This window comes from Prionailurus bengalensis, chromosome X (assembly GCF_016509475.1).
Source record: "Prionailurus bengalensis isolate Pbe53 chromosome X, Fcat_Pben_1.1_paternal_pri, whole genome shotgun sequence".
NCBI lineage: Eukaryota > Metazoa > Chordata > Mammalia > Carnivora > Felidae > Prionailurus > Prionailurus bengalensis.
In genome coordinates this window covers 8,778,891-8,805,320 of record NC_057361.1, presented here as the reverse complement: position 1 = coordinate 8,805,320, position 26,430 = coordinate 8,778,891, and the positions used below count along the sequence as shown (strand labels likewise).

Here is a 26,430-nt window from a genome sequence, read left to right as displayed (position 1 = left end):
ACCTGAGAAATAGTAACCACATGTAGTACGTTTGCACAGAATAAAACAGACAGCCCAGAACTACAGCAACACATTCTTGGAGAGAAAACAATAAATTGAGAAACTATTATTTCCACAATATATGCCTATTCTTGTAGCTGTCAGGTGCTCTGGCAAATGTGTTCTTAATTTTACACTGTCCCAAGAAGTATCCTTGTTGCATTTAATTGCTAATTTGAGTCATTAAGTCAACCATAATTCTTGGAAGTTTGCAACACAGGAGGCAAAAGTCAAGCAAAGTCAATAGAAGTGACAGTCCAAATCCTTTCGAATATAAAGACCAGACAAAGCACACAGACGATAGGAATATATCTCCAAAGAAGGAGAAGGACGCAGTCAGAGTGAAAACATCAAGAAACAGAAGGGATTATTTCATTTGAAGTGGCAGCAGCAGCAGCTAGCCTAAACTTGATGGTAAGCCAGCTGATGTAACAAGGGCAGACGCAGTGTGGTAGATAACTCCAAAAGCAAAACTCTTAGGGTGCAGTCAGTAGAGGATGTGACTCTTGATCTTGGGGTTGTATGTTTGAGCCCCATGTTGGGTGTACAGATTGCTTAAAAATAAAATCTTTATTATTTATTTATTTAAAAAATTTTTTAAAGGTTTATTTATTTCTGAGAGAGAGAGCACGAGCGGGGAAGGGGGAGAGAGAGAGAAAGAGAGACAGAGACAGGATCCAAAAGCAGGGTCCAGGCTCTAAGCTATCAGCACAGAGCAGGACACAGGGCTTGAACCAACAAACTGCAAGATCATGACCTGAGCTGAAGTTGAACACTCAACCAACTGAGCCACCCAGGCACCCCAATAAACATTTATTTTAAACAAGGAGTTTTGCTGGGGCACCTGGGTGGCTCAGTCGGTTAAGCATCCGACTTGGGCTCAGGTCATGATCTCACGGTTCATGAGTTTGAGCCCCGCATCAGGCTCTGTGCTGCCAGCTCGGAGCCTGGAGCCTGCTTCAGATTCTGTGTCTCCCTCTCCCTCTTCTCCTCCCCTGCTCACACACTGTCTCTCTCTCAAAAGTAAATAAAAATTAAAAATAATTTTTTAACAAAGAGTTTTGTTTTTAATTTTTTTTAACGTTTATTTATTATTGAGAAACAGAGACAGAGCATGGGCATGGTTCTCAAGAAGCAAAGATAAGGGGAGACACAGAATCCGAAGCAGGCTCCAGGCTCCGAGCTGTCACCACAGAGCCCGACGCGGGGCTCAAACTCACGAGCTGTGAGATCGTGACCTGGGCCGAAGTCTGACGCCCAACCGACTGAGCCACCCAGGTGCCCCATATTTTTGCTTTTTAAAAAAAAAAAAAAAAAGATTTTATTATGGGGGCACCTGGGTGGCTCAGTCGGTTGAGCATCCGACTTCGGCCCAGGTCACGATCTCACAGCTCGTGAGTTCGAGCCCCGCGTCGGGCTCTGTGGTGACAGCTCGGAGCCTGGAGCCTGCTTCGGATTCTGTGTCTCCCTCTGTCTCTACCTGTCCCCTGCTGGTGCTCTGTGTCTGTCTCTCTCTCTCTCCAATGTTTATTTTTGGGAGAGAGAGAGCGTGCGTGCATATTGGAAAGGGGCAGAGAGAGACAGAGACAGAGGATCCGAAGCAGGCTCTGCACTGTCAGTGTAGGGCCCCAAGTGGGGCTCAAACTCACAAACCATGAGATCATGACTGGAGCCGAAGTTGGACACTGAAACATCAGCTGGATGACTGAGCCACCCAGGCACCCCAAAATGTTTATTTATTTTGAGAGAGAGAGAGAGAGAGAGAGAGAGAGCGAGCATGGGAAGGGCAGAGAGAGAGGGAGACAGAGGATCTGAAGTGGGCTCTGTGCTGACAGCAGAGAGCCTGATGCAGGGCTGGAACTCACGGACCACAAGATCATGACATGAGTCAAAGTCTAATGCTTAACAGACTGAGCTACCCAGGCACCCCAGCAAAACTCTTAAAATACATGGAGAAAACAATTTTAGTAATTCTTCCCTGACCTTCAACATTATTTCTAAAGAAGTGATAAATTGAATAATAAAGCAGTCTAAACTATCTAGCTTCTAAAACATTAAAAGGCAAAAATTCAAAGTCTTATAAAGAGGTCTTCCTTACTTTATGCAAAATGAAGGAATTCTGTTGTCCTAACATGGATTTTATTTTTTGTAATTACTATGGAAAATGTCCACCTCATCTCAAGACTTTCTCTGAAAATGATCAATTCCAAGTTCAAATCTCAAAATGATCAATTCCAAGTTCAAAGGAACAAAAGTAAATATATTTTGCAAAATTTTGTCATGTGAAAACCTGAAATTTCTTTTTAACACTGCATGACAAAGCCTCAAAACATTACATAATGCTATGCTTTGCCTCTTTGTGCTTCCTACTTTTACTTATTATCAACTTCATACTGCAGAGAATAAAAATTGATATCCTGGATAATTATGTCCTTGTCTGCCAGTATAGTCTGCCACATTTACTTCCCATGTGCAGTAAATGAATAATTTTTTAATTAAATAAATGTCAAATAGCTTAGTTCAGGCATGGGAATGGCCTTACTAAGCCTCTGTTGTGTACACAAATGTTGAAGAACACTTTGAGGAAGAAATAATATTTTCATACCTTCAACTGTTTATTAAAACCAGGGAGAGGAAAAAATAAATTATTTTGACAGCTACATTTTTAAGGATTTCTGCAAGTATAATATTTGCTTTCGTAATAATCTGCATCATAAATATGCATCTCCTTGTTAAATTTACCTTAGGAGAATAGAAAGAAGCCTCATTTACACAAGGGTATCATAAACATTCAAAGTACATTTCACAGGCTACTTTACAGTCTGAATCAACTTCATAAGAGTTTCCTGGTAAGTATTCTTTTAAAGTACATATGGAAAAAAAAGTACACATGAAACATTCCACAGGATAGACTATAGACTGGGCCACCAAATAAGTCACAATAGGGGCACCCGGAGGGCTCAGTTGGTTGGGTGTCTGACTTCGTTCGGCTCAGGTCACCGTCTCACCATTCGTGAGTTCAAGCCCCGCGTCGGGCTCTGTGCTGACAGCTCAGAGCCTGGAGCCTGCTTCGGATACTGTGTCTCCCTCTCTCTCTGCCCTTCCCCTGCTTGCACTCTGTCTCTCCCTCTCTCAAAAATAATAAACATAAAAAAATGTTTTTAAAGTCACAATAAATTTGAAAAGTGTGAAGGTGTACAAATGGTGTTCTCACCATAGACTCTGAGAAAATGGAGTGGGTCCATTTTACTAATGAAGCCTGGTGATTCCTCCTACTCATATAGAAGTCATTCCCAAATAGAAGGTATAACTATGTGCCCCAAATGGCACGAAATGCCCAAACGAGAATATCCACTTTTCAGGCAACTGGGCTGGCCTCTTATTTTCAGCTAATACACAATGAAGAAGGAAGTCTTGCAACTGGACCACAACAACTCTTTTCTTAGCCATACCAGATGAAAGGATTTCATTAACTTCCTTGTGATAAAGAATCAGAAGTTGAGAACAGAACCTTACTGTATATCTGTTAGAATTGGGGTTTTTTTTGTATATATTTATACCTGCTATTATAGGTAAACTATATATAATTTGCATTCCAAGGTATGAGTTTAGCCATTCTTGAAAATTTCTACTGTCATCATACCTAAGCTAAACCCAAGTATTTCCCCAAATCCTTTGTTAACAAAATCCATAAGAAGAGTTCAAAAATTAAATATTTATTTTTTTAGTTCTTTCTATCCAGAATACATAAAGAACTCTTACAACTCAATAAAAACAAGTCAATTTAAAAACTGAATGAAAGATAGAGGCACATGGGTGGCTCAGTCAGTTCAGTGTCCAACTCTGTTTTTAAATTTTTTTAATGTTCATTTATTTTTGAGAGAGAGAGAGAGGGAGAAAGAGAGAGTGGGAGTGGGGGAGGGGCATAGAGAGAGAGGGAGACACAGAATCCGAAGCAGGCTCCAGGCTCCGAGCTGTCAGCACAGAGCCCGACTCGGGGCTTGAACTCACAGACTGTGAGATTATGACCTAAGCCGATGACGGACGCTTAACCGCCCCAAGCACCCAACTCGTGATCTCAGCTCAGGTCATGATCTCACGGTTCTTGAGATAGAGCCCCGTATTGAGCTCTGTACTGACAACATGGAGCCTGCTTGGGATCTCTCTCTCCCTCTCTCTCTCTCTCAAAATAAATAAACAGAACATTAAACAAAGTAAAAATGAGTAAAAGACATAAATAGTCATTTTACCAAGAAAGACACACAAATAAATAATAAGCACATGAAAGGATGTACATCACCAGTCACTTGGAGAAACTAGAACACTTATATACTTCTGGGGAGGATAAAAAATGGTACAGCCACTTTGTAAAACAGTTTGGCAGTTTCTTTAAAAATTAAATTTATCATACAAACCAGCAAGCCTACTCCCAGGAATCTACCCAAGAGAAATGAAAACATATGTCCACAGAAACACTTGCAGGTGAATGTTCATAGCAGCGTTCTTCATACTAGTCACAAAATATATTAGTGCCCATCAACTGCTGACTCCATGAACACAATGTGATGCACCCACACAATGGAGTGGTGCTTGGCGATAAAAACAAACTACTGACACATGCTACAATATGGATGAAACTCAAAAATTATGCTAAATAAAAGAAGCAAGATGCAAAAGACTGTATCTTATATGATTCCGTGTATATGAAATTTCAGAAAGGCAACTCCATTCTAGAGATAGAAGACAGATCAGTGTTTGCCTGGGCCTGGTTGGGGCGGGGGTGGGGGCATAGGGCTAGGACTTGCCTACTAATGGGCTCAAGGAAAATGTTGAGGGTAATGGGAAAATCCTAAAAGAAGATTGGGATAATGGTTATACAACTCTGTAAATTTACTAAAATTAAAAGAAAACCACTCGGTCAATTTAATCCAAAATCTTTATTTAAAAATAAGAAAATTGCCTTCTTCAGCCCATAAAAATGTCTGAATATCCTTCTAGTACCTTTGCTTTGTGTCTTGTATTTGAACTCTGATATTGCTTTCTAACTTTTCATGTTGAGGGTCCTATTTCCCATAAGATGAAGTAAATATGAGGCAAGAATTTGTGACAAATTATTGATGAGTTAATTTGAACTAAACTTACTTGGTTTAAGTTCATCAGAATAAGCGTGGTGAAACCGAGCCATTCTCCTGAATCAGATCAAACATAGTGGCTTTTCTACTCCTTAATGACTCAGCTTGTATCATGAAGAATTCTGCAAACATACACAAGAATACTTATATCCAGGGACAAACAAAAAGGAGACTCTAGGATAAAAACAAGAAACAACCGGTGCCTGGGTGGCTCAGTAGGTTAAGCATCCGACTCTTGATTTCAGCTCCGATCATGATCTCAAGGTTCGTTGGATCGAGCCCCGTGTCAGGCTCCACACTGACAGCACAGAGCCTACTTGGGATCTCGCTCTCCCTCTCTGCCTCTCTCTCTCTCTCTCTCTCTCTCTCTAAATAAATAAGTAAATAAAGTTAAAAAAAGAAACAAAAAAAAAACCCCAAACCACAAGCTGTAATCTCATTGTGGATTAATATTCATTTCTGCTTTTCATCATTAGCAGCATGGAGAGTTCTACATGTAAAATGAGGGGACGTGCCAGATGAGCTCTAAGCTTCCTTCCAGTTTTTTTTTTAATTTTTTTTCAACGTTTATTTATTTTTGGGACGGAGAGAGACAGAACATGAACGGGGGAGGGTCAGAGAGAGAGGGAGACACAGAATCGGAAACAGGGTCCAGGCTCTGAGCCATCAGCCCAGAGCCCAACGTGGGGCTCGAACTCCTGGACCGCGAGATCGTGACCTGGCTGAAGTCGGACGCTTAACCGACTGCGCCACCCAGGCGCCCCGCTTCCTTCCAGTTCTAACATAAATCATGACCCCCTATTATTCCTGACTATTATTTATCATTTCTACCCATTATCACCTAGTTCTGTAGTAGCTGAGCATAAATCTATTTTTGTCACACTATTCTTTTACCAAGAATAAATCCTTAGGAAAGTAAGATTTTTTTTTTCAAATCCAGAATAGAAGACACAAAATCTCAGCTTTTTAAAAGCTGAATCCAGGAACATTTCAAAATAGCTTTCTCAAAATCCAACATCGACATAAAGATTTGAGATTCCTAACGTAAAGCATTAACCAGTAGGATTTTTTAAAAATAAAACAGAAATGCATTGAAATACAACTCTTTTTTTTTTCAGTTTAAAAATGAACTCAAAGATAAACTAAAATATAATTCATAGTCAGAAATAGAATTTATAGTCAGAAATAGAATTCATCGTCACAAACGTATATCCAGTCCAACATGGCCATGGGCTGGCAGGATGCTTTAATTGTACCCGGAAAGGCTGGGAGAAAAGTCATTTATTATTTTAAGGACTAAAGTTAGGAATTGTTGGGCTCACATCTTTTTATTTGACATCTCCTGGCATTAAGGAGTGAGTAGGACAATAGAAAAATGGAAAAGTGGTTCTCTCTGAGGGATGGAATGGGGGATATTATTGAAACATGGATGTGGATTTCGACTTTTTGCTTTGCTTTTTTGGACTGTCAGACATTTTTGTCATGCACATATACTTCTTTTACGTTTCAAAACCTAGTAAAAATTATTCAAGAACAGAGAACTTTTCCATTTCCTCATATGTATGTCCCTTGAAAGAAAGGAGGGCCATAGCAATAATGAACTTGAAAAAGCCTAATTTTAAATTCCACAGCCCACCAGGTGTGTATTTGTCTTAAGCCTTCACCGGAGCATAATTGTTAGGTTTATCTGTCTCCTCCCTAAACAGTGAGCAACTCTATAATCGGTTCTTAGTCTCATTTATCGCTTTCTCTGTGGTGCCGAACACATGCTTGGTATCTATTAGTTATTCAATACGTGTTGATTAAGCAAAACTAAAGCGTTGATGTTTTGCCTCTCCAGCTCCCATCTTTGTGATCTTTAGTGAGTCAACTTCGCACAGAGTAGGAATGATAGAACTACCTCACAGGGATGTTAATTAAATGACACAATATGTAGAAAGAACTTAGCACAGTGCCTGCTATATAGCAGTATCCACTCCCCTCGCCTCTTCTTTTAACACAAATTTCTTCCCAATGAGGAAGAGTAATAATTTTTACAAGATAGAAAAAAAATCAGCAGTCCTTTTTCTGAGTTTTAAATGCCACTTTGAAGGCCACAAAGATGGACCAGATAAAACATTAGCTTTGGTATGTGTTTCAGGAGTCCTAAGACCACTCATACCTTCAGTGATTTGCTAGAAGGACTCACAGGATTCAGAAAGAGTTGCACTCAGGGTGATAGCGTATTACAGCAATCACCAAGGGGGAAGGACTCATCAGGAGGTGTCTAGAGAAACCCGGGCCCACGTTTCCTGCTCACCCCCCAGCAGCGGGAAGGAATGTGTTCCTCTAGCAATGGCATGCAGGGACATGTACCCAGTGTCCCACCCCGTGAAGTCTTCTTGAGACTCAGAGTTCAAGGTCTTCTTGGGAGTTTGCCACATCAGCATAATGACCCAGGACAACTGCCAAACTGCCAGGTTTCCAGAAGGGAGGAGGTGTTTCGTGCCCACCACTTGAGAATGTTCCCAAACGCAAAGTTCCCAGGTGCCAGCCAAGGGCCAGCCTTGGAAAGAAGGCAGCCTCAGGCTTCCTGCACACATGGCAAGTGACAGACTGGGAAAAGAGGGCAGAAGCTTCAGGAAAGAAGAATAGTAAGAACTGGGGAAAGCAGAGAAAGGACGAAATAGGGGAAAGGAAAGAGAGAAAATGAAGTAAAGGAAAGAAGGCGGGAAAAGGAAGAGGGAGGGCAGGAAGAAGAGAAAATAATCCCCGGGCTCACCCCATGTGGCTTCCTACCCCAGCCACCTGGCCCTCCAGCTCCCTGGCTGGGCTCTGCTCCTCCCAAAGCCCCAGCTCACTCTCCACTTCCTCAGATGCCACAATGCTGCCTTGTATATGCTACTTTCATCCCCTGATTTTAGAAATATACATATACATATACATATACGTATATATATACGTGTAAATATAGCTGTTCCCTTTACCCTGCTGGCTTGGTGTAATCTGGCTGCTTTGATAAGGAGAAAAAAGGATGAGGGAGGGAAAGCCCAATAGTGAGGAGATTAAATAGGAAAAGGCATTTGAGTTAAATGGAACAAGATGGCAATAAGAGGCTCCCAGAGCCCCTCCGAACTTTGAAAGAAATATATAGCCCGTCTGGCTTTCGAAGACAAGAAACACTGGGAAAATATGGCACAATGGGCTCTTTTGAATGCACAGTTGACCCTTGAACAATGTGGGCATCAGAGGCACTGACCCCTCACCATGCAGTAGAAAATCTGCGGATAACTTTTGACTCACTACTAATAACCTGCTGTTGACCAGGAGCCTTACAGATAACATATGTTGATTAACACATAGTTTTCATGTGTACTGTATACTATATTCTTAAGCTAAAGCAAGCTAGAGAAAAGATAACATTATTAAGAAAATCATAAGGAAAATACATTTATAGTACTGTACTGTAAAATATCTACATATAAGTGGACCCATGCAGCTCAAACGAGTGTTGTTCAAGGGTCAGCTGTACTTGTAAATTATGGTGGCCTCCTTGACTTCTGAGAGGTCATTGGTTACTTCTCTCATTTAAATACCTAGAACAAGTTTTTTTCAAAAAGTTAAAAGACACTAGGGTTTTATTGTTCCAACCCTCCCTTTTTTTTTGACTTTATGAGTTCATAAAAAGGAAAAGAAGATAAGCAAGCTATTTCTTGCCCTAGTACTTTTGTAATTGAAAAATATAACAGATCCTTTTCTCCTTTTCTCACATTTTGTATTTTAAAAATTGCTGTCAGACTAAGGCTTTGCCAAGTTTCAACCCTAAGTGAAATCTTACCAAGAAAACTGAAAGATATATAAAAAGCAGATGGATTATAGGTATAATCATACCGCCTACACACATGTTATGGTTTTTTTAAACAAGTTCATCTCTCTTGTGTTAAATGTATAATATTAATTATACTTATGTACTGAAATATATATCCTTCTATCATTCCATTTTCACATTATCAAGGTTTCACTTTCATAAAAATATATATGTATACATCTGGATAAAAACAGATCTTCTACGCAAGAGAAGAAATTAGAAAGAACATGATACCTTTCCATCTTCAGTTACCTAGAAGTCTACCCCATGGAAAAAGAAGAAGATATTTTGACAAGCCCAGAGAATACAGGCTGAACAAATAGAAGACAATTTTCATGAGGCACATTAAACTCACTTAAGGAAAAACTTGGTATCTGCTATCAGTTAGTTCCTCTTAGACAAAGAATGGCTACCCCATTTATAATTGTCAAGTGAAGGGCATTGTCACTGAGAGAGCTCAAGAATGCCGATATTAGTAAGACTCTGAGAAATCAGCGGAGAGCCAATGGAAGGACTGGACAGAAGAGTGAGCAAAGAGATTCCCAAAGAGCCCAAAGACAAAGATTGGTTACAAAGAATGAATTGGGAGACTGGGAAATCTTATTGACATGGACAGATTCCAAAAGCCTTGTGAGAGGGTCAAGTTGCCCAACATAACTAAAGAGTTCTGAAGTTGAAGTTTAGCATAAACAGAGAAAGGAACTGCAACTGGATGGAGAGAAAGGGATTGAGCCCCAAGAGAAAACTTAAGGGTCGGCAAAGAGAGGCCAGGTTAGGCTAGACGATGTGGAAGTAACAAATTAGCCCTGGAATCTTGGTGGTTTAACACAACAAAGTTTATTTTCTGCTCAAAATACACGTTCTAGGGTGCCTGGGTGGTTCAGTCAGTTAAGCATCCAACTCTTGATTTCGGCTCAGGTCACAGTCTCAACGTTCATGGGATCGAGCCCTGCATTGGGCTCTGCGCTGACTCTGTACTGACAGCATGGAGACTGGTCTCTGCCCTGCCCTCCCTCCCTCCCTCTCCCTCTCTCTCTCTGTGTCTCTCAAAATAAATAAACGTTACCAAAAAAATACATGTTCCAAAGCAGGTAGGTAGGGAGCTCTGTTTCCCAGAGTAATTCTGAGGTCCAGGCTCACAGAGGTCTGTCTCATGCTTTATAGCTGCTTCCACCGTATCACAGAGGCTCCAATTTCTCTGAATATAAGAAACAGGAAAAGGCAGGAGCACATGGACTCTTAAGTGACCGAGAACTAAAGTGAGGCGTCACTTCTTCTCCTAAGCTCCTTGGAGCTTAGTCATATGCTCCAGCCCAATTATGAGGGAGGCTAGGAAATGCAGGGAAGGAAATGGACTTCAGTGAGCTCAGTTATTGGAGGGTGCACTGCCCACAGCCGAGATAAAACCCTTTCCAGGCAGAGATGCCACACACATTCTTTACCTCAGCTTATTACCTTATAAGGCTTTCCTTGCCAGCCATTAAGTAAGTTCTGAATTTCTGACATGGTAGATTACCATTGTTTGAGCATTCAAACAGAAGCTGGGAAATGGCCAAAACCCAAAACACTGACAACACCACATGTGGGCAAGGATGTGGAGCAACAGGAACTCTCCCATTCATTGCTGGTGGGAATGCAAAATGGTACAGCCACTTTGGAAGACAGCTTGGCAGTTTCGTACAAAATTATAAATACTCTTACCATATAATCCAGCGATTGTGTTCCTTGGTATTTACCCAAATGAATCGAAAACTTATGCCCATACAAAAACCTGCACATAGATGTTTACAGCAGCTTTATCTAAAATTGCTAAAATTGGAAGCAACCAAGATGGCCTTCGGTAGGCGAATGGATCCATAAACAGTAGTATATTCAGACAATGGAATATTACTTGGCACTAAAATGAAAGGAGGTTCTTCCATGGCTTTTTATAGCTGGGTGATAATGATGTATCAATATAGGTTCATCAATTGTAACAAATGTACCACTCTAGTTGGGGGGTGTTGATAGTGGGTGATGCTACAGAAGTATGCAAGCAGGGGGTATATGGGAATTCTCTGTGCTTTCCCCTCAATTTTTCTGTGAATCTAAAAGGCTCTCAGAAAAGTTTATTAATAAAAAAAGTAGGGATGTTCTTCATCAATAAGGCAGTAGAAGGGATGTATTTATTCGGTACAAAGTGAATCAGACGACCTCTTTTTTTTTATTTATTTATTTTTTTATTTTTTAAACGTTTTTTTTTTTTAATTTATTTTTGGGACAGAGAGAGACAGAGCATGAACAGGGGAGGGGCAGAGAGAGAGAGGGAGACACAGAATCAGAAACAGGCTCCAGGCTCTGAGTCATCCGCCCAGAGCCTGACGCGGGGCTCGAACTCACGGACCGCGAGATCGTGACCTGGCTGAAGTCGGACGCTTAACCGACTGTGCCACCCAGGCGCCCCCAGATGACCTCTTAAAGTCCCTTCCAACCCTGAGGTTCCCTGATTTCTATGCCCTGTTTGATATTGAGAGACCACTGACTCTCAGGACAAAAAGGGATTTTAAAGGTCATCCAATGGATGAATTCTTTTCTCTGTGGCATGACTGCTGAAAGGTCATCTAATCTATGCTGGACGATCTTCAGAGAATGGAAATTTGGTGCCTCTTTGATGAACTCTTTCAATACCTCCTCAAATCACCCTGAGAGTCATCTTAGCATTGAACCAACCTGTCTCCCCATAATTCCCACTCTTTAGATATATCAACGGGAATCAGAAAGATAGCAGTAAGTGTCTGGAGGCAAATCTAATATCTATTCAACAGAAATCCCACCAGTAAATGTGAAGCCCTTGCCTTACAGGTAGACTTTTCAAGAAAATGAAGCAGGGATCAGGGAAAACCAGACAGCAAGCTAGACTCACAGTGACCTTGAGGTCCTAAAGGACAGAGGCAGGACCTCACTTTAGGTGCTTGTAAGGTTATCACTGTGTAGGGCCACAGGCAAATATGGGCAAAGAGCACATTCATTTGTTCTTTGGGAGGGTCATCGTCCTATTGACGACTATTGAGCCTATTTCAACTAAACATTGCTGTATCATTCCTTCTCCAAAAGGTTCTTTTAAATTGATTATAGACAGAAGGATCTATCTTCTAACAAGTTCACAGCCTTACTTAGAAAATATAAAAGAATTTTGCCAAATCAAGGGGATACTGCTCATTCCTTATTTTGCTTGGTATTCCTTAGAAATCTATACTAAATACTCTTGCTTTGATGCTTTCCTCTTCCTTGCCTTAAAAAAAACATTCTCTTAATGTTTATTTATTTTTGAGAGACAGACAGACAGAGTGCGAGCAGGGTAGAGCAGAGAGAGAGGGTGACACAGAATCCAGGGCAGGCTCGACGTGGGACTCGAGCCCACGAACCGTGAGATCATAACCTGAGCAGAAGTCAGATGCTCAACAAACTGAGCCACCCAGGTGCCCCCCCCCCCCCCGCCCCACCTTCCTTGTCTTGACCTTCTTTGTCTCCGGCCTATCTTCTCTCAACCTCCTTCACTGGATTCTCTCCCCTTCCTTCTAACAGTGGTGGTTTTCCCAAAGCCCAGTCCCCAGCCTTGCTAATAAAACACCTTTGCTGAGCAATCTATCCACTCCCATGCCTGTATCTACACTTACATGTTGATGCATCCCAAATGCCTATCTCCCCAAGAGCTTCTCTCCTGCACTCCCAATTCACCTCTACCTAAACAGGGCACGGATGCCAAGAGTATGGGTGCTCACAATGGATCCCATTGTCATTTACTCCCCTGTTCATGCATTTTCAACTTGGCACCATATTTACCCAGTCTCCACACCTGGGAAATCAGAAGTCGTCCTGTACTCCTCCCTCTCCATGAACTTTCATAATCCAGGCATGAAGTCCCATCAACTCTATCTTCAGGCAGTTCTAAAATCTGCCTCTTCCTCCCATCCTCATCACCAACAACATGGTTCATCGTCTCTCGCTTGGGACTACTGTAACATCCTGCTTTAAGTTTTACATATTTCGTTATACTATACTACAGTTTTAGTGCTTTTATAATGCAAAACAAATTTCTTCACTCGATCTTATCCTGTTCCAGTCTAGCTCCCTACAAGCTGCTAACTGAAACTATTACAGGTATTTGATCATCTGGTAGTTGCCACAGTATCTCTAGATAGTATGCTTTATGTCACAACTTCTTGGTTTATCAAAATAAAATTTCTATTCATTTTCTGCTACTCTAAATGAGATTTAACCTATCTCTCTGACTCCCAAATCTCCAGGAGCCCTTCTTCCCCAAATTCTGTACATACCCAAATATAAGGCAAGATTTTTCCTCAAAATTATCCCATCATAAATAAAGTCCTAAAAAAATAAAATCAAGTCCCTATTAAGATTTTCATATTACAGGCAGTAGGCAGTCTCTCAATTACTCAATTACTTACTTTTGAACAACAAAGTGCTATTTGGGGAAGATACATTAACCTGAAATGACCTCAATCAAACTCAGCTTCAATGCTTATAGAGGTCACTTGACATGATGGGGGAAGGTAAATAAATTTAACACAGATTGAGTCACCATTTCTGGAGAAATGACTTCAAACTACAGTTCTGGGTACCCCAGCGTATAAGCCTTTTTAAAATATCAGTTTATTACAATACATTAAATGCATACGTTGTGAAGCTTACTACAATGAATGGGTATGTGTGAATCATGATAAACTCTCTAATGGCAGCATCATGCTCAGATTCAAAAAACGCTGCTATCAAACTGAGTGGAGGCGAATATGGCACTGTCTTCAAGTGGCTCTTGATGAAGGAGAAATGAATGTCGATGTGCATATGTGGAGTTTGAAAAAAATTGTATCATGAAATGTGAGTGAAAAAGAACAGTTCTGTATATTTTATATAGCATGAGATTTAAAACATATAGATATAATTAAAGTTCAATTAAATATTGTCAGTAGACATTTGGCTATTTAAACTCCTTCCCTGATTATTGTATATTCAAGTTAAGGGGCGCCTGCGCGACTTAGTTAGTTGAGCATCTGATTTTGGCTCAGGTCATGATCTCACCACGGTTTGTGAGTTCAAGCCCTACATCGGGCTCTGTGTTGACAGCTCAGAGCCTGGAGCCTGCTTTGGATTCTGGGTCTCCCTTTCTCTCTGCCCCTCCCCTGCTTGCTCGCTCGCTCTCTCTCTCAAAAAAGTAAATAAACATAAAAAAAATGTTTAAATATTGTATATTCAAGTTGAAAAAAAAAAGAGTTGTTTTCAACTCTCTCATTTGGGAGAAGGATGTCTTCACTTATAATCAGGGCCCACTTAGCTCTGGGCATATATTGCGGTTATACCTCCAGATCGAGACCTCCACTGGTCAGTGCTGCTAGTAAGTACACTTCTGTTTCTCTGTTCCATGTTCTGTCCACCAAAGGCCCCATCACTTGTCTCTTCATTCTGTAAAAGAAGCAGTAACGCCCTCTCCTTTCCCCTCTGCTGACCCTTCACTGTCCCCACCAGCCTGATTCCATAACAAAACTCATCTGTGATTTGCCCAGCAAGCGTCGCAAACTGTTGGCCCCTGAGTGAACAACGACATAGACGTTTTTTCGTTTAATTTAAATGGAAATTTATAAATTAGATTCCTAGTATTTTAAGCTGAGGAATCTCACCTGTAACTGAAGTACTATTTTCTTATTTCTTTTGTGCTTCATTGTTTTGCCTTCTGAATTTCATGACCATCACCTTGGCCTGTTCAGTCATCTAGCTGCCTGGAGACAGACTAGAATTCATTAAAGAAAAAATCTGAAGAGAAAACCCAAGGAAATATTAATCTCCTGGTCTTCAAAATCAGGCTTATAAAGCAGGACACTAATCCTCCAAAACGAGCTCTTTGCTTGAGAGACGATTTTCTAAATTACTTTATGTCCCTCTTTAGTCTGCTAAGGATCAAGCTTTGAGGACCGAGCCTCACAGACTTCTACAGTAGCCTGACAGTAGGCAATCCATCTCAGCCAGCTGGACACGCGCTACGGCAGTCAGAGGACGTTACAAGGAGGGTCACTATACAGCCCAGTTTGGCTTGCACAGTCCCAGGTTACACTTGTCCATTCATCCCACCCACGCAGTGCCTCCTTTCAACTCTCAAATGTGTTCCAGGTCACGTGATACATTTTATGGGCCATCCTGGTTCTAATGGAAGTAAAGGGGCAGCCCTCTGTGATGGTTAATTTTATACATCAACTTGACTGGGCCACGTGGTGTTCAGCTATTTGGTCCAACGCTATTCTCAGAATTTCTGGGAGGGTGTTTTGGAGCAAGGTTAACACTTAAACTGGTAGACTAAGTAGAGCAGATGGCCCTCCTTAATGTGGTTAGGCCTTGTCCAATCAATGCAAGGCTTGAAGACAACAAAAAGGCTGACCCTTCCCCAAGTAAGAGAGAACTCTTCTGGCCTGATAGCTTTCAAACCGGGACATTGGCTTTTTCACGGCTGTGGACTCTAACTGAAACACTGGCTCTTCCTGGGTCTTGAGCCTGCTAGCCTTCAGACTGGAACTACACTGTTGATTCTCCTGATTCTTAGTCCTTTGGATTCAGACTTGAACCACATCATTGTCTCTCCTGGGTCTCTAGCCTGCCAAGTCACCCTATAGATCTTGGGATTTGTCAGCCTCCATAATTGCATTAGACAACTCCTTAGAGTAAATACCTTTACACACACACACACACACACACACACACACACACACATACACACACACACATACACCCTACTGGTTCTGTTTTCCTGAAGAACCCTAACTATTACACCCTCCTGCCTTGTGATCTGAGGAACTGTGAGAAAGAAAGAGAGAAAAAAGCAGGAGAGCCAAGTGCAGAGTTCGGTCTCCTGACTTCTTTATCTTGTGCCTGGCAAAGGAGAGACATCATGGACAAATGTGGGAGAATAGAGAGAATCTACAAGTCTGAGAGGAAGCTTCCTCACCCCACTCTGCAGTGCAATCATATCACCTTGCCTGATAACCAAGTCATGCAAGAGAAGACCCTGAAATTCAGCTTGCTCAAGTTGCCCTGGGTTCCAACATGGAAAACAGCGGAGTATCTAGATGTAGAGTTTGCTAAAGAGAATGGCCGTAGTGGGGGTAAGGTGGTAGCCACTGGAGATTCTATAGAAGACCACTTAAGTCAAGACTGCTACGGTCTCAATGTTTGTGACCTGCCCCCAAATCATATGTTAAAACCTCAACCCCCAAAGGTGATGGTATTAGGAGGGTCTTTGGGGTGATTAGATCATGAGGCTGGAACCTTTATGAATGAGATTAGTGCCCTTATAAAGAGATCTCACAGGGCTCCCTAGCCTCTGCTACCATGTGAGGATACAATGAGAAGTCTGTGACCCAGAAGAGGACCCTCATGTGACCATACTGGCACCTGTATCTTGGACTTCCAGTTCCCAGAACTGTGAGAAATAAACTTTTGTTGTTATAAGATACCCAGTCTTTGGTATTTTATTAGAGCAGCCCAAATGGACTAAGGGCCAAATGAAAGTCAGGGTCAGACCACAGATGAATCTGCAGTGACAACAGAGGGAGATCTAAGGCCAAAGCAGCCAGAGCCACACAAGACCCTCACGAGCCAAGAGTGGCCACATCACCAATTTTCCCATCAAAGAAGTGAGCCCAGAAGAAGATCCAAAGAGCCTGACTCTTCCCTCCTGCCAGGAGGTTACAAAAGTTACACCCTGCCCCACCAACCTCAGTGCTATTCTAGGGAGAAAAGAAGTAGGAGACTGAGTATTTTTATATTAGTTTGAACCAGAACCACATTAGTTGCCAATTTTCAACCATTTGTTAAAATGGTTGAAATCATCCATAAAATATGATAATAACATATGTTTCAAACTATATAAAAACCTTACAACTCAATAATAAAAAGACCTAACCCATTTTTAAAAGTAGGTAAAGGATTTAAATAGACATTTCTCCAAAGTAGATATACAAATGGCCAATAAGCACATAAGAAGATGTTCAACCTAAGCCATGAAGGAAAAAAATCAAAACCACAATAAGATACCACTTCATACTCACTAGGATGGCTATAATCAAAAAGACAATGACAAGAGTTGGCAAAGAGGGGGAGAAACTGGAACCCTCATTCACTGCTGAAGGGAATGTTAATTGGTACAACTGCTTTGAAAAACAGTTGGGCGGCTCCTCAAAAAGTTAAACACAAAGTTCCTATTTCACCCAGCAATTTCACTCCTAGGTATATACCTAAGAGAAGCAAAAAGGTATGTCTACATAAAGACTTATACGTGAACATTCATAACAGCATTATTCATAATAGCCAAAAAGTGGAAACAACTCAAATGTCCATCAACTCACAGGTAAACAGGATGTGGTCTAGCCACATACAATGCAATACTATTCTGACATAAAAAAGAATGAAGTATTGATACATGTTACACACGGATAATTGCTAAAAAACACTGTACTAAATGAAAGAAGCCAATCACAAAGAGCCACATACCGCATGATTCCATTTATAGGAGATGTCTAGGGCACACAAATCCATAGACGCAGAAAGTAGATTAGTGGTGGCCAGGCGCTGGGGTGAGGAGAGTGGCTACTAATGGGTATGGGTTTTTTGTTTTTGTTTTTGTTTTTTTTTGAGGTGATGAAATGTTCTAGAATTAGATGGTGGCAATTGTTGTACAACTTTAGGAATATACTAAAAACCACTGAATTATAAACTTTCAAAGGTGAATTTTATGGCATTTGAATTATACCTTAATACTTTAGAAAAGAAGAAAACAACATTTCCTAAAATTTCAGAGTGCAGTAACACTTACACAAGATTGACGCTCAGGTGTTGCTGGTATCTTCTTATGGTTTTTCCCTAATGAGAGGAAGGAAGTGGGGAGAGGCCAAAATTATGGACTATATAAATAAGCTTAATTTCTTCATATCTACAATGTGGTGTGAAAGGGATTCTCTGACCCTGTGATACACATCAAGATCCAGCTTTCTGGAGTGCCTGGCTGGCTCAGTCGGTGGAGCGTGTGACTTCTGATCTCAGGATTGTGAGTTCAAGCCCCACGTTGGGTGCAGAGATTACTTAGAAATAAAATCTACTAAAGAAAAAAAAAAAGATCCAGCTTTCTCCTTCTCTTGAAATGTCTTTATCTGGTAACAGGGGTCGGTCATCCTGTATGAAAACAACCCTCTTAGTCCAGCAGCAGCTCACTTTAAATTGGCTACTTGCTCTCCAGGTTGTCTTGAGCTCTTTCCTAACCAACATCACTCACTCACATTGCCTATCTAGCTCTGAATATATTTGAATTTGTGATTCCTGGTAAAGTAGTCAATTTCCAGTAAAAAAAAATTTTTAATGTTTATTTTTGAGAGAGAGAGGGAGGGAGAGAGACAGAGAGACAGAGAGAGAACGATCAGAGAAGGGGCAGAGAGAAAGGGAGACAGAGGATCTGAAGCAGGCTCTGTGCTAAGAGCAGAGAGCCCAATGTGGGGCTCGAACTCATGAACTGTGAGATCATGACCTGAGCCGAAGTCAGACGCTTAACCAACTGAGCCACTCCCCTTAAAAAAATTTTTTTGAGAGTAATCTTTACACCCAATGTGGGGCTCAAACTCAAGACCCTGACATCAAGAGTTGCCTGCTTAGCCGACTGAGCCAACCAGGCACCCCTAAATGAGTCAATTTTAAGTGTTATTGAAAGCAGTGTTTACATTTGTTTCAGTTAGGAATATGTTTAGCTGCAAATAACAAACATCTAAATAACAGTACCTTTAACGAATAGGGGTTTTGCCTTTCATAAATCAAGAAGTTTGGAAGTAGGTAGCTGCTCAAGTTGGATCAAAAGTCCAGGGGCGCCTGGGTGGCGCAGTCGGTTAAGCGTCCGACTTCAGCCAGGTCACGATCTCGCGGCCCGTGAGTTTGAGCCCCGCGTCAGGCTCTGGGCTGACGGCTCAGAGCCTGGAGCCTGTTTGCGATTCTGTGTCTCCCTCTCTCTCTCTGCCCCTCCCCCGTTCATGCTCTGTCTCTCTCTGTCCCAAAAATAAATAAATGTTGAAAAAAAAATTAAAAAAAAAAAAGTCCAATGACAATGAGATCTCAATGTTCAGAGGCTACTGGCTGTCTACCAAATATCTATTTTCTCTTTTCTGTATTACTTGAACCCTGAGATTATTTGAAGGGATAATGTGACGAGCTAAAAATGACATTTCCTGTTTCCTTTACAACTAGGAGTATTTGAGATAGTCCTGGTCAATGCGATGTAAGTAAAAGTCACTGAAGGGGACTTCCAGGAAGGCAATTTTAGGGGTTTGCATATACCTTCTTTTCTCTTTGCTCTCCCCCTTCTTTATGCCCCAAATGAACATACGACGGCTAGAATTCTGACAGCCCTTTTGAGAACAGGAGGACAAGGATGTCAAAGCATAGAGTCAAAAGGAGTATGGGTCCCTAGTTATATCATGTAACTACCATAACAGTCTTAGACAACCCACTCCGGACTAATACAGCCATACTTTAAGCCACCTTTTTATGGGATTTTATTACTAGCGGCTGAATGCAATTTCTGATTCATATACTGTCAATGTACCTATAACTCCTCTGGCCTTTTCATTAAAGTATTAAAATTGCTTATTACAAGAATATGGAGAGGGGAAAGGATCTGTCACAGGCACAGCTTTCCTGTTCAGTTAAAGGAAGGGTAAGCACTGGGGCATTATTCAGAAACTGAATGGACTTCTTAACCAGTTGTGGTTGAGGTCAGGAGTACACTAACTCTTCACTGAATAGGTACTACCACACTTCCTGTTAAGGAAGGGTTGCTAGTTGGAACAAATAAAGATGGTGTCTCTGCAGAACATCCCCTGGAACTCACAATTTGCCACTGATGTTCTAGTTCAGGTTCTTTGTTGTTGTTGTTGTTGTTGTTGTTGTTGTTGTCGTTAAGTTTTATGTATCTAGAGAGAGAGAGAGCACACAGGTGCACGTGCAAGCAGAGGAGGGGCAGAGAGAGAGAGAGAAAGAGAGAATCCCGAGCTCCGGTGGGGCTTGATCTCAAGAATCGTAAGATCATGACCTGAGCTGAAATCAAGAGTCAGACGCTTAACCAACCGAGCCACCCAGATACCCCCTAGTTCAGGTTCTTTAATTCCATGTTTCCAGCTACCCTGTGCTGTGGAATAAGTCAGTTTTCTTATCCACTTCCCTCTATCCAAACGAAAGCAAAACTCTTGTCTGAATAGTTCATGTGGACATGGCTATTCAATAACATACAGGTTCATCCAAATCACAATACCAAAGCTATGGAAACAACCTAAATGTCCAGGGATGGATGGATGGATAGAGAAAGTGTGGTCGATCCATACAATGGAATGTTATTCAGCCTTTAAAAAGAAGGAAATTCTACCATTTGTTACAACATAAATGAACCTGGAGGACATTCTGCTAAGTGAAATGAGCCAGTCACAGAAGGGCAAATACTTTATGATTCCGCTTATATGAGGAACTTAGAGTAGTTAAACTCATAAAAGCAGAGAGTAGAAGAGTGGTTGCCAGGGGCTGGGGGAGGGGGAAATGGCAAAATCCTACTCAACGGGTATAAAGATTCGATTCTGCAAGATGAGTGAGCTCTAGAGACCTGCGGTACGACACTGTGCCTACAGTCAACACTACTGCAACGTGCACTTCAAAATTTGTTAAGAGGGTGGATCTCATGTTAGATGTTCTTACTGCAATAAAAGAAATTTTTTCATACACACGCATCCAGAGAACTAGAAAAATTACATATTTACGTGTGCATATGCATACGTATAATTTCCCCCTAACGAAGACACAACCTTTCTACATTCTTGTGGCAAACGACCCACTCCAAGAATGCGTGCTTTTGAAGGCCCAGTTTGAGCCATGCTGTCCTACGTGGTTAATGACCCCCCTCTTACTCCTTTCTCTGAACCTTGCATGTGCCTCTCTCGCCGTGCTTGCCATTTTGTAACGCACTTCTTTGTTTTCTCATCTCTTTCCTACTTGTCTGGGAGCCTTTTAAGGTCAGCAACTGCTCTTCTCTATTTCCTTACAGATAAATCTAATTACTTAACACTGGATGGAATGTTCTATAAATACTGGTTGCTCTGAATGAAGCTCTAGATAAAACTCATCACACTTTGAAGGAGGCCCATCAGTATGACAAATTTGAAATTATCTTTACTTGCAATTTGTACGATACACAAAAAAGGAAAATCCATTAAAAAGCACTCGAGTCTTTAAGAACTTGACTTTGATGGCAAAGAGCAAGGAAAGCATGTTGTTCCCCTTGACAGGTATTTATTATTTATCCTTCCTATCAGAACCCATAGATTTTGTTTATCCTTCCTGCTCAATCACCACCAAGAGGTGTAATGGTTGTGAAAGGTCCCTAATGTCTTTGGCACCCTCCTTTCAGCCTCCTATTTTAGGGTAGAACCGATGAGCTCATTTACAGAAAGGCTTGCCAGGCTCTGCATATGGTTTGTAATATAAATAGATCACATCTCAGGCATATCAGCAAGATAGAGGAGGCCTGCCTTCCCCAAAGTCTGCTGAAGTAGAAATTCTCACCTAAAAAAGTACGTAAGCCACCTCTACTTTCTACTTCTCGGGGAATTTAAGGATGTGTTGTGTGAAAATTTCAGTCTTTGGCAAACTTAGATGAATCTTGGACCATCCAAAAATAAAATATTCCAAGACTAAAGGCTAAATGGTAATCCTGTTTAATTTCAGACTTTCACCTGTCATTGGGCTGCATGACTGCATATTTATTAAGATCAATTCAGGTTCACGATCTGGGTTATAACCTATTGCATTAGCCTAAACATACAGTGATTTGATTCTGCTTGGTCATTTATAAATAAAACCTCCTAATTCGGTTTACTCGTGATAGGAGTCTCCATTGAAATAAAAAATAAAATAAAAATGAATCTACGACAAAACAAAAGGATCCAGAGATGCGCAATAGTCACAAACAGGCGCTTTTCAATCTATTTTAAAATCTCATTCTTTGGGGTTTTAATACTTTTTTATTTGACATAGTTTAAGACAAGAAGTTGCAAAAACAATATAGAGTTCTGTGTACCTGCAGCCAGCCAGCTTCCCCAAATGAGAACATCTTCCATAATTATAGTACACTGTCAAAACCAGAAATTGACATTGATAGAATACTGTTAACTAATAACCTTAATTGCATTTCACTCTTTTGCTATCCTGTTTTCGGGGTGGGGATTCAGGGTCTAGTTCTATGTAATTTTATTACATGTTTAGACATGTGTAACCACCACCACAACCAGGATACATGTTATTATTTTAAAACATTTATGAAAGCCCAACTAGGCACTAGACACTGTTAGGCAATTTTACATAATAACATCATGACGTAAACTTACGATCTCCTTTTTGGAATGAGAACACATATAAAAAAAAAGGAGAAAGCATACATCTCCCCTTGTTTTGGTCCTTTACCATCAGGCATGTGCCTAACGGGAACTCTTGTCTGATGACATCAATTTCAGTATGAGGGACTGATTTTTAAAATCTTTATATTGGGCCTTCATTAAGTCATAGCTCTTCAATTTTCAAATGTATAAAAAGAAAGTTCACACAAGTTCACACGTCTTCACTTTTTTTTTTTTTTTTTTACTACCGTTAGACACGAAATGAGTGAAGAGATCACAAAACAAAGAGGATCCATCCTGCACCTCAGGACAGCAAAAGCCCCAGGTCTTAAGTCCCTTTTGCTTTCCCTCAAAACCATAGCAACTCTATTTCTGTTCTTGCTTTTCTCCTGCACCCAGACAATAACATTTTTATCCTCTGAGGATTATTTCTAAAAATAAAATCAGAAAGAAGAAGAAACACAGAAAGGTCTCTATCTTTGGTTTGTAAATGTTACTTTTAACCTGCTATTTAGTTTAGTTCCCCTACCAGAAAACACTCTGTCCACCGCACTGTCTTCAGGCTCCGTGCAGTTAGAAAATGTATGACCTTAATGCTCCATGTGCCCTTGTCCCTTCTACTACCACTGGGGGTCCCAGGAAGGAAACATGGTGGAGCTCAGCGGGGGGCTCAGCCCTGAGCTATGGGCCATTACCTCCACCTCTGCCTTTCATCAACTATTACACCAAGTCCAGCCTAAACAGCTGGGGACTCACAGCTGGGTTTTTCTCCTACTTCACCGGCCATTCCTCTCAATCCCTTTTCCCGTCTTGTCCTCTTCTTTCTGACCTCCAAAGCTGTGGACCTTTGGGACCACCCTCAGCCTTTTCCTTAAGACAGTGATTCTCTCTTAACCAAGGGTGATTTTCACCCCACGGGACATGTGGCAGTGTCTGGAGCCATTTTAGGTAGTCACAGCTGGGGGTGGGGTGGGTAGAGGCCAGGGATTCTGCTAGACACCCTACGCTGTAGACCGTAGGATGGGACAGCCCCCACGACAAAGAATTATCCCCATCCCAGGTGTTAATAGTGCCAAGGTTATGAAATTTTGCCCTAAAAGCTCTTACTCAATGCTATGATATACCCAGATCAGTGCACATGCCAACCACTTCTAAATACAATCTGTAGTCCTGCCTCGCCCTGCCAATCCCAGGTTCTTACATGCAACTGTCTCCGGTTATGTCTATTACGGCCTCAAACTTAACTTGTCCACAACCAAACTACTGCTGGCATACACGAACGTGCTTCTCCCCCCCCCGTCTTCCCCACGTGGACGATGGCATCGTCCAAGGAATTGTCTTAGATTTCAATCCCAATTTTATGGAAATCGTTTGGTGCAGGCATACTATGTGTAGAATCAAAGAACAGTGGAGCTGTTAGGGGTATGTCTCATTCAGGAGATGAGGCGAGTGAGACCCAGAAGTTCTTGAGATGTACCTACATGTCTACATTAAACTTGATGGCACAGTCAGAATGAGGAGTATCGTTTCCTACGGCTTCTGTGTCCTAAAGGATTTAATAACCTTTCCTGTAGATGACTTGACTTCCTCAGGTAAAAGACACAGCTCAGTTGCTTCTACTTGTTTTTAGAAGTCATTGCTAGATACACACTTTTGTGGAGGGCAGGGCCCGGCCAACTACAGCCTATGGGCCAAACCTGGGCTGTCTCCTGCTTTGGGCCTTTAGTATGTATGGCCCGTGAACAGAATGACTTTACCATTTTTTGAATAGTTGGGGGGGGGGGGAATTCCAAAGGACAATGATAACTCATGATATGTGAAAATTATGTTAAAAACAAATCTTAGTGGGCGTAAATAAAGTTTTATCAGAGCATGGCATATTCATTCGTTGCCGTATCGTCTATGGCTACCTACGTGCTCCACCAGCAGAAACGAGTAGTTGCAACACATACCATGTGGCCGACAAACTGAAAATACTATCTGGCCCTTTACTGAAAAAGTTTGCTGACCCCGGCATACTGATACGGGCTCAAATTTTAGAGTTTAGAGACAAATAACATAGATTTCAAGTTCACCTCAGCTGGCAATGTGATGTTTGAATATGATCCAACATGTGTGAGCCTCACGTTGAATGAGAATAATAATACTTTCCTTTAAGGATTGTCAGGAGTATGAGAAGTAATGCCTGTAAAGGTTTGGAGCATAGTAGGAACCACTATATAAATCCAATAAGAAGAAGAAGCAATATTAACACAAACTTTACCCCTCAAAATTCTCCCTTTGATATGCTTTGAGTTCCTATGTCAAATGCCTTTTCCTAAAATCCAGGCAAATACACAACTTGAAACGGCTGTCCTGGTCCCTTTCATCCATTAGTTGGGTGGTGACAGAACAAGTTCTCATCACATCATGTTTTGAGAGCAAACTGGAGGAAGGTTAATATCTTAATAATTCAAATGTCATTGTACCCAGTCGTGAATTCCCTGAGTAATTAGTTTCCTGGAAAACTGTCTCCTGAGTGATAAAGGTGACACTATCTGAAAAAGGAAATTATCATGACCTGCCCAATCCTCTCTCCAACTCTGTCTTCCCAAGAATGTCACAAAATAAGTTAACAGAAAATGGGGAACATTAAGTAAGTAATTAGCATGTAGAAACGGCCTCCAAGCTACCAGAACACCACTCTTCCAGATTTCCTGGAAGACACTCAGAGTGGCCACATAAACAAAGAACGGCCTTGATGTTTGATTGGCATCCCCACACGCTTCCAGGAGTAACAGACGGGAGCATGCCTGACACTCACCTTGCCTGTAGCCTCCATCGGGGCCTTGACCTCAGCCCTGGCCGCCTCCAGTCCTTCAGAAGATTCTGCCATCCCGGGTGGCTTTTCGGCCTCAGGCTTGTCTCCCGGCTTACATCTCATTCCTGGAGTGGAAAAGAGGTCAATTCTAGCTCTTTTTCTTTGTGCGACCCCATCCTTTTGCCCTCTTGCATCCTGCCATTTTCCCCTGCTCTCTAAGGTGGTTTCAGCTAGATAGTCACTTCAGCCTCCTTAGACTTTCTCTTCCTGCTGAACTGCCCTTTCTATGGTACTTTCTGGGATGATCCACATCTCTCACGAGTGACAAGACGTCATTTTGCTAATTAACATATGGCCTAATTATGGCTGTGTTACACTTTAGAAGACAGAATTAAAGTCTGAAGTGACCTAAGTAATTAGGAGGGGTAGACAGAGACAAATGAAAGCAGCAGCTATAACAGTGGGGGTGAGCAATGACTTGGCCATGTCCTAGGAGGCTGACAACAACTGGCCATGACTCAGGTGCATGGGCACCTTGGGATCGGCTCCAAGCAGGCTTCTGTTGTAAAAAGGGAGCATCCTATCTAGGACAATATGGGGTTTTCTTTCCTCCTGCTGCTCCTTACCCTCTCCTCCACCATCCCTGGTGCAGCAGTGGTATTCAATAAGAAAGAATATATGAACCAGAAAAAGTCATACCCACAAGGTTGAATTATCAAATGGTGCTACAGAAGAGACAGGACGGTGGGGGTGGGAGGAATGTGATAGGGGAATTGTTGTTCCTAAGTTGACATGGCTAGAAAGTGGTCCCTGCTCTGCTCGTAAGTCTGTCCTGGGATCAGCACAAACAAGCATGTGATGTGTGCATTGCGTGGGCTCCCCCAAAACTTCACTTTGGGTCAAGAATGTGAGTATAAGTCATTTCTTTAGGACATTTTGGAAACACTGGCAGGGAGTGAAAGAATGAGACAGGGAAGGGAAAAGAGTTGATAGAAGGTATGTTAGCAAGCAAGCTAGCACTGTGGAGCTCAAGCCAGCTGGGGAACCAGGGGAGACAGAGTACAACAGGGCTTGGCTCAACTTTCCCTGTAAGGGCAGAGAGTGAATATTTCAGGCTTTGGGAGCCACACATTGTCTGTCACAAAGGCTCAA

At 41.6% G+C, this 26,430-nt stretch overlaps 1 long non-coding RNA gene across 1 annotated transcript in view; it reads right to left on the bottom strand.

The window, feature by feature from the left end:
* The window catches only part of LOC122477481, a 55,165-nt gene extending 29,534 nt beyond the window's left edge, over positions 1 to 25,631 (bottom strand). The window contains exon 1 of the long non-coding RNA XR_006295703.1: positions 25,282 to 25,631. This is a non-coding gene — a long non-coding RNA (uncharacterized LOC122477481). The remainder of the gene's footprint in view (positions 1 to 25,281) is intronic.
* Positions 25,632 to 26,430: the final 799 nt, after the last annotated feature.